Genomic DNA, 14,427 nt, shown 5'->3' on the forward strand with positions numbered 1-14,427 from the left:
TTGCTTGCCAGAGTAGACTGGGATTGAGTGAGAAAGTGGAGAAACCACACCTCTGTGCCATTCTCTGAGCTTCCCATCTGGAATCTCTACCAGCCCCGTTTAATTATAGTCTGGGGCAGCATGTCCTAGTCTCTTTTATGGGTCCTTGTAAAAAGAATTTCTCAATTACATATGCCACGGAAGGCCCGAACTCCTTTGTGTAACAAGGTGAAGACAGGAAAATTCCAAAGGAGGCCTTTCTTTTATGATTTTTCACTCAGCAGTGAGCTGGTCTGATCTTAATGTAAAAGATGTAAAACAATTTTTACGACACTCCAAAATAAAAACAACTTTAATAGGACACACATGGTGTCCGCAGTAGATGTTCTTTCCCCTTTCAGAAGATAAGAAAGTCTTCAGTCCAAATCCCTTGAGGATGTCTTAGAACAACTTTTTCTCCTCATCAGACACTTCCTTGCAATCTTGAAATGGTGTTGATGAAAAGTGGGCAGGCGGTTCACTTATTTGGATTTCCTGCCATTTGTCTCCAGCTACTGACTGACCTAGAGCTGTACTTCTGGATTCTTTCCAGGACCAGGAGCAGAAAGGAACATTTCCATGGAAAGAACGACAGTTTTAACTAAAATCCCAGCATGATTCATGTTGTCATCATACAGACATGACTAAGATGCTACAATTAGTTTTTGTAACAAAATTGGCAAAAGTCTTTATCATAAACTTAATCTGAAAATGGACAGGCAGTAGTTTTACTTAACAACTGAGTTGTTTGTAACAACTTGGGTCTAAAACTTTGGAATAATATAATTTTTCTTACATTCGAAAAGTTTGGAAACTAAGAGTAACATATTTGAACTTGTCTGGCAAATGACATTCAATAACTGATGTTCTGCCTTTATAACTGGCCACTACCCAAAGGATTTAGTGATGGTTTAAAAAGATACAGAATTGTAAAACAAACCCAGCAACTATAAACTATCAGAATTAGGGGAAATTTAAAGTAGGACAAGAGCTCAAGAGTGAAAAAGAAAATAGTTCAAATGAATCCATACTGGTTGAAACACTGGGCCAAGAATTTGAGTTTGAGTTTGCTACTAGGCAAAGGGCAAAAGTAGACATGGCTTTTTCTGTTTGTGTTTATAGAAATGTTTAATAATTAAGTACAATATTGGATAATAGTTTTTGGGGGATAAATTGACATACATATTATATGATATCTCTCTTTCTATGTGCACATATATATACATATATATATACATACTGTACATGAGTATACACAGACTTGCACATATGGAAAGAATCCAATTTGAGATACACTGAGGCATGTGCACATGTATAGGATAATTACATCACAGAATATAGAAAATTAATAATTTTCACAGAAAGCATTCTAGTTTTATATAGGCATGCAAATGCTGAACAGATTTGTATAATGTTAAAATTCTCAAATGGAGATTCACATCCAAATCAGTCACATGGTGGACAATGTCTTCAACTAGGTCCACATCATTTATCCATTTTTCCAGAAGGCTGTTTCTCTCTTTCTGAATGTGGTAGGTGTGTAATCTTGAAAATGACTCAGTTGAACCACATGCAATAGTGTGTACATTTGGAACTGTGTGGCATTCACAGAATCTAGAAAATATACAGATCTCTTGTCTTGCAATAAGCCATGATCCAAATTTGTAATTAGGGAATCACTTTGATTCCTCTTTTCCTACACTGCTCATGGAATTTTCTGTTTCTTTCTCTTCTCTTTTCTTTCTTTCTTTTCTTTGGGGGTGGGGTGGCAGAAGAGGGAACTTTAGTTGGCTGAACTACTGGCCTCCTGCTAAATCCAAGGCACGTGTGGTAGGTTCTTTTTTTTTTTTCCGTCCTCCCTCCCTCCTCCCTCCCTCCCTATCTTCTCTCCCTCCCTCCCTCCCTTCCTTCCTCCCTCCTTCTCTCTGCCTGCCTTCCTTTCCTTTCCTTTCCTTTCCTTTCCTTTCCTTTCCTTTCCTTTCCTTTCCTTTCCTTTCCTTTCCTTTCCTTTCCTTTCCTTTCCTTTCCTTTCCTTTCCTTTCCTTTCCTTTCCTTTCTTCCTTTTTGTCTCTCTTTTAGGATATTCTGGAGTTTATGACCATCTGCCTCCTGAGTGTGATTGCACTTGGCTCTATTGCTGTAAACCTAAATGAAATTAATAATTATATATTTAAAATTAAGTGTTACTTCTTATGATTCTCAAGTCCTTCACTAATATTTTAAATTACCTTTTGGGGTTTCTTTGGTTTCTTCTCCAAAGTTGGCCCTGGGTCACCTTAATCTGTATCAAAATTTCATTACAAAATATTGAGGAAATAATCACTGATTTGAACTGGCTGTATTATAGTACACTGTAATGTACCTTTTCATTTACCTTATGAACCTAGATAATCCAGGATTCAGTCCTGGGATTGAAGTAACCTAGAACTTTCCTATTGTAATTTTTCAGATTCCTTAAATATATTAACATTTTAAAGAAATAGGAATGGCTTAAAAATAAATAAAGTCTAGTTATGAAAGAAGAAAATGAACATTTCCAAATGATGAAAGAACCAAAGTTAAATCTTTTACATATTGGTAAGTATTGTTATAAACTCTGATATGATAGGGGGAAAAGGTGTCAATTCTCAACTGTTATAGCCAGGAATATTTTTCTGAAGAGCAAAACTCAAATTTTATTAAGGGTGGGTGGATCATTTGAGGCAGACAAGATATTATGAGAAAGGATGCAGAACCAAAATGTGTTTCATGCATCCAGAGAAGGGGCAACAGATGAGCCTGACTGGAGCTCTGAGTGTGTGAAGGGCAGTCACAGGAGCTCACAGCAAAAAGGCTAAGATACAGCTTGGCCGGTAAGTGGTCCATGGAACAGGGATTTCAGACTTTACCTTCCTTATATGGTGGAGAGGTGGAGAGGCTAAGAAATGTGTGAGCTGTTGAGTTATGTTAGTAGAAAACTATGGATGGAAATGTTAGAGTATGAAGCATACTAGTAGAAAGCTGATTGAGGATGAAAGTCCCTGAATCCTGTGTTGGTAAGATGTCAGTTGATGAACTATCTGTCCTAGATTTTGAGCCAAGCATTGTAAATAAGTTGATTTTAATGGAGCATTAACAAAGAATACTTAAGGTTTCTGATGTTTATGCATTTTTTTGCTTGCTTGTTTTGTTAATGAATGTGGGATTTTGCCTTGGTTTATAGTCTGCTGTTGACCACTCAATCTCTTTCTGCCATCTTTCTAAGCCAGGGCATTCCCTAACTGTTGTTTGTGATGGTAGTGGTCATGGGGCTTGAACTCAGGGCATGGGCAGTGTCCCTGAGCTTTTTAGTTCAAGGTTAGTGTTCTACCACCTTGAGCTATAGCTTTACTTCCAATTATCTGGTGATTGAAGATAAGAGTCTCATGGATTTTCCTGCCAGCATTGATTTCAAACCATGATAGTCAGATCTCAGCCTCCTGAGTAGCTAGGATTATAGTCATGAGATATCAGCACTTGCTAGACTACCTAATTTTTATATGTATATACTTTTATTTCCAAAAAAACATCCAGGCACATTTTTGCACTCACACAAAGTGAACTGTATTTGGTTCTAACTACTACTTCTATTTTTCCAAGATCTGTGGATGTCTTATTCTCTATGTTCTCTTTTATCATATTGGTGGATTTCCCTGTCCAGCATATCTTCTTAAAGTACACAAATTAAATAATGCTCAATTTAAGGGCCCAGTTTTAATTTTATATTCTGTTACTTAGCACATTGGTGATTTTATCAGTCTAGAACACTAGCTTGAAGAGGATTCTGAGTTGAAGTGCTGGGTTCAGGAGACAGCTGTGTACTTATTAACATATGGCATTTGTGGTAGTGGGTAGAAGCAGTAGAGGTATCTTGCATTTATTCTTCTCTCATTTGAATCTAACCCTTTCTGCAAAGAGCTTCTCCAGCTGCTTTCCCTACCACCTCCAGTACACATTTAGAAATCTTTGACAAATAGTTAAATGGTTCTCCACATGTAACTTGTTTTAGCCTTTGTTTAACTCTTTTATACCTTCAGTGGTGGTAACTGTTTATATGCTGGAAAAAATACAGAAAAGTACTAGAGCTTTAGATTTGGCATATGCTGTCTCTGGCCGTCAATGGCTTCAACGACATAACAACACATCATTTCTTTTTTTTTTTTTTTTTTGCCAGTCCTGGGCCTTGGACTCAGGGCGTGAGCACTGTCCCTGGCTTCTTTTTGCTCAAGGCTAGCACTCTGCCACTTGAGCCACAGCGCCACTTCTGGCCGTTTTCTATATATGTGGTGCTGGGGAATCGAACCCAGGGCTTCATGTATATGAGGCAAGCAGTCTTGCCACTAGGCCATATTCCCAGCCCAAAAATGATGTGCATTCTTTTTTTTTTATTTTTTTATTTTTTGTCCAGTCCTGGGCCTTGGACTCAGGGCCTGAGCACTGTCCCTGGCTTCTTCTTGCTCAGGGCTAGCACTCTGCCACTTGAGCCACAGCGCCACTTCTGGCCATTTTCTGTATATGTGGTGCTGGGGAATCGAACCCAGGGCCTCATGTATACAAGGCAAGCACTCTTGCCACTAGGCCATATCCCCAGCCCCACAACACATCATTTCTGAAATGGATTCATGTATAAAATAGGAATAATATATTACAGGATAATTGTGAGTAATAAAGGAATGAGTTATTCTCTCCCACATTTTATTGTAATTCTGTTGACTTGCATTATTTTCCTTCTTCCCATTGCACACTCTGATTTCACTAACCTTCCATTTCTATCCACCTCATCTCTTCCGTATTACTCAGACGTGAATTAGCTTGTTGTTGACTTACAATCCCAAAGATTTTGTCCATCGATCAACATCTCTCCTTTGTTAATCTCCCAGTGTGCCCAGTTTATCATAGCTAACACATAACTTTGCAAAATCAATTTTCCCCTGTGATTGCCATCCTTTCTACAGGCATATCTAGTCAGCTAGTTACCCAGACTGTCAGCCCTGTATTTGAATGTCTTTCTCCAATCAGACAAATCAGACTTCCAGACAAATCAGGACTGAGATCTTTCCTCAATCAAATGTGAAAACTTAAGTGTCTAAATTTAAGAAGTTCACTTGATGTCCCTATGCTTCAGTATGAGCACCTAAGTTTGGGGAAAATAATACATGTCTGCATCATAGCTTTGTCCTGAGAAATAAATAACATCATTCCTTTCTTACTTGGCACAGAGTGAAGAATCAGAACATGTATGTTACTTTTAAAAAAAAATTATTGTCAAACTGATATACAGAACGGTTACAGTTTCATATGTTAGGCATTGGATACATTTCTTGTTCTGTTTGTTACCTCCTCTCTCATTCCTCCCTCCCCCCTTTCTCTTTCCCCCCATGAGCTGTTCAGTAGATTTACACTAAACAGTTTTGCAAGTATTGCTTTTGTAACCGTTTGTCTTTTTTACCCTGTGTCTCTTGATTCTGGTCTTCCCTTTCAGTTTCCTAGTTCTAATTCCTGTATACATGGTGTCTAATCTACTCAGATGAGATACAGAGGTAGTGCAGGTACAACTACAGAAAGGGGATACAAGAGGATCGTCAACAATAGAAGCTACGGTTTCACATCGCATGTTGAAAGTAATTACAACAGTGATATAACAGTCGCTTCCATAACATGGAGTTCATTTCACTTAGCATCATCTTTTGTGTTCATAAGGGTATAGCTATTGGGTTCTTGTGATCCTCTGCTGTGACTAGCCTAAACCTGTGCTAATTATTCCCTATGAGGGAGACCATAGAGTACATGTGTCTTTGGGTCTGGTTCACTTCACTTACTATCATTTTTTCCAAGTCCTTCCATTTCCTTATGAATGGGGCAATGTCATTCTTTCGGATAGAAGCATAAAATTCCTTTGTGTATATGTATCACATTTTCCTCATCCATTCACCTACTGAGGGGCATCTGGGTTGGTTCCAAATTCTAGCTAGGACAAATTGTGCTGCTATGAACATTGTTGTGCTGGTGGCTTTAGTATGTTCTTGTTTGTGGTCTTTTGGGTAGATGCCCAAAAGTGGGGCTGCTGGGTCATAGGGGAGCTCTATGCTTAGCCTTCTGAGGAATCTCCATACTGCTTTCCACAGTGGCTGAACCAATGGAGAAAGACAAAAAAATCAATACAAAACCAATCCAATCAACAAAACAGATCACTCCATAGCTCCAAGACACAATCAGGAAGCCCAATTTAAGGATAATAGGTATTGAGGAAAACCTGAAGAAGTTAATGGAATAGGCAACCTATTTAACAGAATAGTAGCCAAGAACTTCCCAAATATCCAGAAGGATAGGCCTATACAGATACAAGAAGCATTTAGAACCCCAAACCGACCAGACCAGAATAGGACATCCCACCGACACATTGTGATCAAAACAGGATCAATAGAGTCCAGGGAAAGAATCCTTAAAGCTGTTAGGGAGAAGAAAACAATCACATATAAAGGAAAAGCAATCAGAATTACCCCAGACTTCTCAGCAGAGACCATGAAAGCAAGGAGAGCCTGGAATGAGGTATACCAAACCCTAAAAAAAAAACCAACCAAGAATATTGTACCCAGCTAAACTCTCATTCATAGCCGAAGGTCAAATAAAAGTCTTCCACAGTAAGAAAAAACTGAAACAATATATCTCCACCAAATCATCTTTACAAAAAATACTCAAAGATGTACTATACAGAGAAAATAATCAAGATCCCAATGCAGACAGAGAAATGAACCCTAAATAGTAAACCAGAATAACAGATCAAGAAGTGGGAAGACATAGCTTTTAACAAAATAGATATAATGAAAGGAACAAACAATCATCTCTCAATCCTAACTCTCAATATTAATGGACTTAATTCTCTGATCAAACGACATAGGCTTATAAGTTGGATCAAAAATCAAGATCCATCTTTCTGCTGCCTCCAAGAGACACATCTATCCAGCAACAGTTACTTTTAAAAAAAAATAACCACCCACCCAGTCTTGTTTTTCAACTATTCTTCCATATTCATTTCTACTGTCTACTTGAAGCATTTTTTATTTAATTTACTGGGAACATTGCTGTACTATCTGTCAGGCAGAAGGAATTAACTTATATTTCAGATACTTCAGCACATACAAAATGAATTGGTTTCATCTAACTTGTAGCATAATATTGGTAGTAGGATGGAACCACTATGTTCTCAAAACAGTGGAGAAAAATATCCTGATAGTTTAAAGGGATGAAGTTCACAGATGAATACAAATTAATGGTGGCTGCAGAGGTGGGATAACAGAACCCATACCTGGAATCATGGGAGTATAGTATAACTGAAAAGGAGTGCAGAGTAAATAGAGATGATAGAGTGAACAAAAGTTTGGGAAAATGGGATGGTATGGTTAAACCGTTGTATTAATAGGACAAATATGCATGTTACAGGGAGCAAATGGACAAAGATTTGGCTCAAAAAAAAAAAAAGAGCAGAAGTGAAGAGAAGGATTATCTGAGGAGATAAATCAACCTGTAAGAGTAGGTTACTAATTCCTTTTAATGGATGAATGTGAGATTGACTGGACAACAGAAAAGAGGAAGTCTCTGCCCTATAATGAGTAATGAATATTCATGAAGATGTTAAAGTGTCAGGGTAATGTGATATATTATAGAGTTTATCCGAGATGAAACAGTTGTCTTAATCGCAGGAATGCAATGAGACTAAAGTTAGAACATTTCTTCCTATACCTAGAGGTATTTTGGCTTTGGAAATTTGATTCCTCCAATCCATTATATGTACCAATAATAAACTTTTGAAGGTAGTGCTTGTGGACGAGTGCTCTAGACCCATGTTTGGGGTTGTTAAGGTTAGATTCTATGCACCCTACCATAACATATGGGTTTTATTTGGGCATGCAACAAGAATATAGTCTTTCAATGTTGTGTAGGGAAGCTTTGATCCACCCCCCTCCCCTTACATGTTGTAGGTTTTACATGCATGGGTTTTCTTTTTGAAAACATTGTCCAACAGTCTATCTTCCTATAAAATGAAGCTTTAATATGCACTCACAGCTGGTCACCAGTGGCTATTACCTGTAATACTAGCTTCTCAGGAGGCTGAAAGCAGAGGATCATGGTTTGAACCTGGCCCAAGAAGAAAATTTTATACGACTACCTAAAAAATAATCAGTAATGGAGGCATGGCTCGTGATAGAGAACAAGTTTTATGAAAACATTGGACTCTGAGTTCAAACCCCACACTTATTTGTACCCCTTCCTTTATGTACTGGAAACAAAGATATCTAGAGTGGGAGTGAGTGCTTCATTGTAAAGGTACAGGATAGAGGCAAAGCTTGGTTCTTGTTTAGACATCCAAATTGTCATTTATTTATTTATTGTTTTACCATCATATCTTCCTTATTGTTCAACTTACAATAGGTCCTGTGATATACTCAGAGATAATACTGCTAGGGATATTCAGTCTGTCTTATGTACCCTGTATAAGAATGAGTTTTTAAATTTGCAATGTTTCCTTTCCAAGTAGTAGTAGAAGACAGCAGGGACTGTATTCAGTTAAACTGCTCCCATTTGTGGTACACTGCACAGGAGTCTACAAAAGTTTAAGTTTATATCCTGTCACTGTGATATGCAAAGTATGCATAGTGAAATGTTTCATTGGCTAGGCAAGCACATGGCAGGCTCCAAAAAAAACTTTATTTCATTTTAAACAGTATAGCTAAATATTTTATTCAGAAGCTATCTTTCATTTGTTCCAGAGAAAACTCTCATAGTTCTTATCTTTTTCTGCTCAAAAGACGGAACTTGAATTAGTAATATGTCATTGGTTATGATTGTGGACTTATAGATAGAAAATGCACAACAGAGTTTGGCTGATTTGAAGTGTTTATTTTCCAAAATTCCAAGTATACACATGGGCGTGCATACCCACACATATTCACAATCAAGAGGAAGTGAATATCTGATGAAATAGTAAAAGCACTAACCCAGGTAAGATGGATTGTGGGTACGCTCCCCTTATTCTCCTCTTCATCGAAGGTCAAAACCTGTTGAAGGAAGCTACCTGTCTCTGTCTTGCATCTGTGCCAAGATTGCTTCTATTTTACATGTTGAGTGTGGTCTTACTAATGTGAACAATTTGAAATAATTTCTGCCTCAAAAGTCAAGTGTCTGTTGCCTTTCAGATCTTCCTCTGTTTGGTATAATTGTCAATTCTACGTGCCCAGATTAACTTAATGCAGCCATCAAATATGCTTTGAATTAAGTGTTATTTGGCCAGCTTCTGTGCAGCTGTTTGAAGCAGTACACTTTGTGTGCCACTCTCCAGTTTGCTTCTACTTTTATCAGAAACATAAGACCTGTGTTTCCCAAGACTCACTACATGAAATCTTTTCACCAGGTAGATGACATGTGAGCATATCTAGTTGCAAAACTCTAACATCGGTAGGAAGTGTAATTTGAACCATTCCTTTTAGAACTTACATTTTTAAAGAATTTTCTTCAAGAAGTCCATACAAAGATGGTGACCTTCTTAGCACTGGTATTTTAAGAGTTTTCTTTTTAGCCCTACAGTCCTCAAGTTGCTGTTACATTATGCAAATTTAATTTATTCCATGATCAGTATAATGCAGCAAATGTGTGAATGGGTGGGAAATTCAGAATTTGGGGCTGTTCATTCCCCATGTGCTTCTGTGTGCATACATACTCATGCGTGATGTTGAGGGGAACAATTCAGTGTAGCACTCAGCATTCTGTTTGACAGTTGCCACGTTGTTTTGATTGTCTTTCCCTTTTTGTTTATTTCCCTGCTTCTGAAGCAGCCTGGTGAAATCTCATCAGCTAACTGGGATTGAGTTTTGATGAGTGCCAGGTTGCTTTGAAGAAATCTATTGTGATGATCTTAAACTCAACTTTATTTGACTTTAATGTTGACATTTTCCATATTGACAAAATTAGTGTGTTTGTCTGATATTAGTAATGGAAGTCTGGTAAGAGACAAAGATAGCTAAATTTAAAAAAACAATTTAAATTCATCGTATACTTTTGTTTTCAAACTAGCTTGTGTGTTTAACCTCTTCTTTGAACTGGGGAGCCTCTGTTCCTTTTAACAATGAACAGAACGTGTTATTAAACAAAACTACTTTCTCCCACAAAGGGAGCATATAGTTTCTGATAATCAGAAAATAACTTTGGAGTCTTTTTATCTTCATTTTCCTAAGAGGAACAGGAAGTTATATTATTTTATACATACTATATAATTTTATCACCAAATAGAAGTATACCTTTTAGCTCTATTTGGGGATGAACAACCAATAGTATAAAAAATTGAAGATATCCTAAATCTAGATCTTAATTTTTGATAATTTAAGGAAATTAGACTTCCTGAAACATTATATAATTAAACTGTGTAAGGACAGTGTTATATTCCTTAGGAGGTTATTACAATGCTATGCATTTGATTATTGCACTGAAAATAGGGTTTTCAAAATGTTCAAATAGACTGAAACAAACTATTTCAATTAGCTATCCAGCCAACACACTTCTGGTGTCTCCTGGGGCTTCTGAATCTAATTCAAATTATAGTAGATAGCTTGCTTCCAACTGGAATCTGGAATTGGAAAAGAGATTCTGCTTTGGAGTTAACCATAGGCAGCCCAGCAGTCTCAGAAGACTTTTCTCTGGACACTTAGAAAGCATTCTCTATATATTTTAGTTTTCTGGTTTGAGTTGCTTACTTGAAGTTCCTACAGAATAATGGCCACCCCAAACCGAGCACATAACATCTCCCATTGAAAACTCTTACAGAAGGTGGCAGTTTAATTGAAGGCAGATAATTGGTGTTAGATAATTGAAGACAGGCCTATGATCCTGTGAGAAAGTTACATGTGCTGTTTTTTTTCTTTTCTTTTGTTTGTTTCTTCTTTTTGCCAGTCCTGGGACTTGAACTCAGGGCCTAGGCACTGTCCCTGAGCTTCTTTTGCTCAAGGCTAGTGCTCTACCACTTGAGCCATAGTGCCACTTCTGGCTTTTTCTGTGTATATAGTACTGAGGAATCAAACCCAGGCCTTCATGCATGCTAGTCAAACAATCTACCACTGAGCCACATTCCCAGCCCTGTTTGTTTCTTGTGTGTGTGTGTGTGTGTGTGTGTGTGTGTGTGTGTGTGTGTGTGTGTGTGTGTTTTATCAAGTCCTTCTGTATAACCTGGTTCCAATATCTTTCTCTTTAAATATTTTTGTGCTTGGTAGGGTTTCAGTAGCCATTACTTCACTGGTTATTCCCTAGCTAGAAATATTTTGCTAGTTTTATAACAATGCTTATGAAAGCATTCAATCAAGGATTACTTCAGCATTACACTGAGTTCTGCTACCGGTAAAATAAAGAACTTTTTATTTATGAGTGGACATAAAGGGATCCTGTAAGTGCTAACTCCCCACCAGTTACATCTACTTATGAATGATTCTCTAATGATGAATGAAGCAATTGACAAAGGTTACCTATTTCTATGGATGAACTCCTAAACACAAAATAACATTTATTATATAGTATATGTAAATTGAGTTTTTCATGAATGTATTTGGAATACACTTGTTATAATCACTATCATAATCTAGATCAAGGATTTAAACTGTTCATTTGGGATACCCACTTTGCTAGACTTGATGTTTCTCTTAAAGGGATGCTGACACGGAAGATAATTGCTAGATGAAGAGTGGACAGATCAGCTTCTAACCTGTCTATTCTGAGATTTGTTTTTAGATTCTGCTCCAGTAGAATCTCAAATAGTGATTCTAAAATCTGGAAATCATTGCTCTCTTGGTATCTTTGTTATAAGGGTCTCCTTGTTGACAGCCTTGAGAGAAATACGTACTTTTCTGGTAAGATACGTATTTTGTATTATAATACATACTTTTAAAGTCATGAGCTATGGGCTGGGAATATGGCCTAGTGGCTAGAGTACCTGCCTCGTATTCATGAGGCCCTGGGTTCAATTCCCCAGCACCACATATACAGAAAATGGCCAGTAGTGGCGCTGTGGCTCAAGCGGCAGAGTGCTAGCCTTGAGCAAAAAAGAAGCCAGGGACAGTGCTCAGGCCCCAAGTCCAAGCCCCAGGACTGGCCAAAAAAAACCAAAAAAACAAAAAAACAAAGTCATGAGCTATGATAATGAAGTGACTCAAGATTTGAAAACATATGATAGTAAAGAACCAAATACCGAGAGTATGCAACACAGACATTACAGAAAAATGCTGCTGCCAGCTATCTGGGGAGTCCATTAGGATTTGTATTAATCCTTTCTTTTTTTTTTCTCAAATTTTTATTATCAAACTTATGTACAGAGAGGTTACAGTATCATACGTTGGGCATTGGATACATTTCTTGTACTGTTTGTTGCCTTGTCCCTCATGTATTAATCCTTTCTTAAGACACTTTAAGAACAGGGCTGTGATTTGTGTTATCACCAGTGGCTCAAATTCAGTGTATTTGATTTTTCCATATTCATCTCCTGGATAAAGTTTGCAAATAGATTTTTCATATAAAAATGAATGTGCTTTCAAAGCTGTATTTGTTAGGGTTCTTCAGATGTCCAAGTTCAGTCTTCTTTAATATACTGTGTATATCACTTGCTGGGTCCTACTTCAGGAAGAGGCTTGTTGAGGCAGATACAAAGTGGCATAGGGCCAAGACACCATGACCAAATCATTCCCTGGGCGCTGAAGCTTTTCTAAGAAAAAAAACAGACCATCTGACTTTTTAATTAGAAAACTGCTTGAGTCCACACCTCAGTGTCATCTCTTGGGATCCCTAACCCCAAGTCTAGAGAAACTTTACCAGTGTTTTCTTTTTTAAAGCATGCAATAAAAATGTAGGACCATAGCCAGGGGAGGAATGAAGGGTAAAGGGGTATGTCTCCAGGGATTGATAACAGGATTAGAACTTTGTACAAATAATTAGCATTTCTGACTAGTGTCAGTTATAAAACACACATACTTTAACTTGGCTCATGTTATAAACCTGATGTTTTATATTTTGAGTGCCTCATAGGGAAATCCACTGTTTTATTTACTAAGGAGAAATGACCACCTCTGTGAAAATGTTAGAAGTAACTCCCAGTACAAGGAAGAAATGGACTAGCATGAAAGCCAATCCATTCAAGTAAAGCATTTTCATTGGCCAATTTGGTGGTAAAAGGCACATCTTACATTTTTTTTTCTCTAGGTGAAATAGAAGATTATCTTATCATAGAAAAACACCAAGCTTCCAGGGTGATTACACCTGTCAGTATGAAGAATCCATGTCTTCTCTGTTGCCTTAGAGCACGTTTGTTAAGATCTGTTTGTATTACAGTTTCTTAAAATTAACTCTGGCTCAAAGATAATGTTAAGCAATTACAAAATATACTTAGTTACCATAGGCATTTTATTTGTGAAGCAGCTCCAGAAAAACCTATACTAGCATTGTAGCTTATAGACTCTTAGACTGTGATAGATTCTTAGACTTTGGAACTCTGGATAGATAGAAGGAGGGCAATGTATTTGCCATCTTCTGCCTCATGGTCTTGTAGAGGCTGATAAGGCACTTCATTGTTATCTGTAATATAAAGAAGCAAATAAATGGAGCCATGAGACTTTTGTTTATTTATTTTTACTTATTTTTGGCATGTGCCAGTACTGGAGTTTGAGCTTAGTGCCTGGGTGTTGACCCGTTTTCTTTTCTTTCTTTTTTTTTTTTGGCTTTATTTTTTTTCTTTATTGTCAAAGTGTGATACAGAGGGGTTACAGATTCATATGAAAGGCAGTGAGTACATTTCTTGTTCTACTTGTTACCTCCTCCCTCATTTCCCCCGCCCCTCCCCCTCCCCCTCTCCCCCTAAGAATTGTGCAGTTGATTTATACCAAATAGTTTCTAAGTGTTGCTTTTATTTTTTGGTTTTTCTTATTTATTGTCAAAGTGATGTACAGAGAGGTTACAGTTTCATATGTTAGGCCTTGGGTATATTTCTTGTACTGTTTGTTACCTCCCTCATTCCCCTCTCTCCCTCCTCTTCTCCCTCTCCCCCCAAGAGTTGTTCAGTTGGTTTACACCAAATGGTTCTGCAAGTATTGCTTTTGGAGTTGTTTGTCTTTTTATCCTTTGTCTCTCAATTTTGATATGCCCTTTCACTTCCCTAGTTCTAATACCAGTATATACAGTTTCCAGTGTACTCAGATAAGGTACAGAGATATTGCAGGTACAACCACAGGAAGGGGATACAAGAGGATCATCAACAATAGAAGCTATGGTTTCACATGGCATGTTGAACGTAATTACAACAGTGATATAACAGTTGTTTTCTTTTTAGCTCAAGGCTGTTGCTCTACTTCTTGAGCCACAGCTTCA

The 14,427-nt window shown here is 37.5% G+C and overlaps 1 protein-coding gene across 4 annotated transcripts in view; it reads left to right on the forward strand.

Moving 5' to 3' along the window:
* Positions 1-14,427, forward strand: part of Rspo2 (R-spondin 2) — a 128,369-nt gene that overhangs the window by 92,242 nt on the left and 21,700 nt on the right. The window lies entirely within an intron of this gene.

Source organism: Perognathus longimembris, chromosome 12 (assembly GCF_023159225.1).
Source record: "Perognathus longimembris pacificus isolate PPM17 chromosome 12, ASM2315922v1, whole genome shotgun sequence".
NCBI classification, from domain to species: domain Eukaryota; kingdom Metazoa; phylum Chordata; class Mammalia; order Rodentia; family Heteromyidae; genus Perognathus; species Perognathus longimembris.